The sequence below is a fragment of the Eimeria mitis genome, genomic scaffold, assembly GCF_000499745.2.
Source record: "Eimeria mitis Houghton genomic scaffold, Emh_scaff1139, whole genome shotgun sequence".
NCBI classification, from domain to species: domain Eukaryota; phylum Apicomplexa; class Conoidasida; order Eucoccidiorida; family Eimeriidae; genus Eimeria; species Eimeria mitis.
The window spans coordinates 10,152-10,359 of record NW_013567808.1 but is presented as its reverse complement, the minus strand read 5'-3'; the positions used below and the strand labels follow the sequence as shown (position 1 = coordinate 10,359).

The 208-nt window shown below is 23.1% G+C and overlaps 1 protein-coding gene across 1 annotated transcript in view; it reads right to left on the bottom strand.

Moving 5' to 3' along the window:
- The window catches only part of EMH_0030380 (uncharacterized protein), a gene marked incomplete at both ends in the record, with an annotated part of 3,617 nt that overhangs the window by 2,079 nt on the left and 1,330 nt on the right, over positions 1-208 (bottom strand). The window lies entirely within an intron of this gene.

Below are 208 nucleotides of genomic sequence, written 5' to 3'. Positions count from 1 at the left end.
ACACAACACAAACAGCTCCCGGTTTCTCTTAACCAGCTGACCATACACCCGAAACGGCAGCCGCTACGCAGCCAAAATATATATACATAAACAGATAACTATATACAGAATTATTTAATTTATTTATTTATATATTTCTATATTTATATATTTATATATTTATATATTTATATATTTATATATTTATATATTTATATATTTATATATT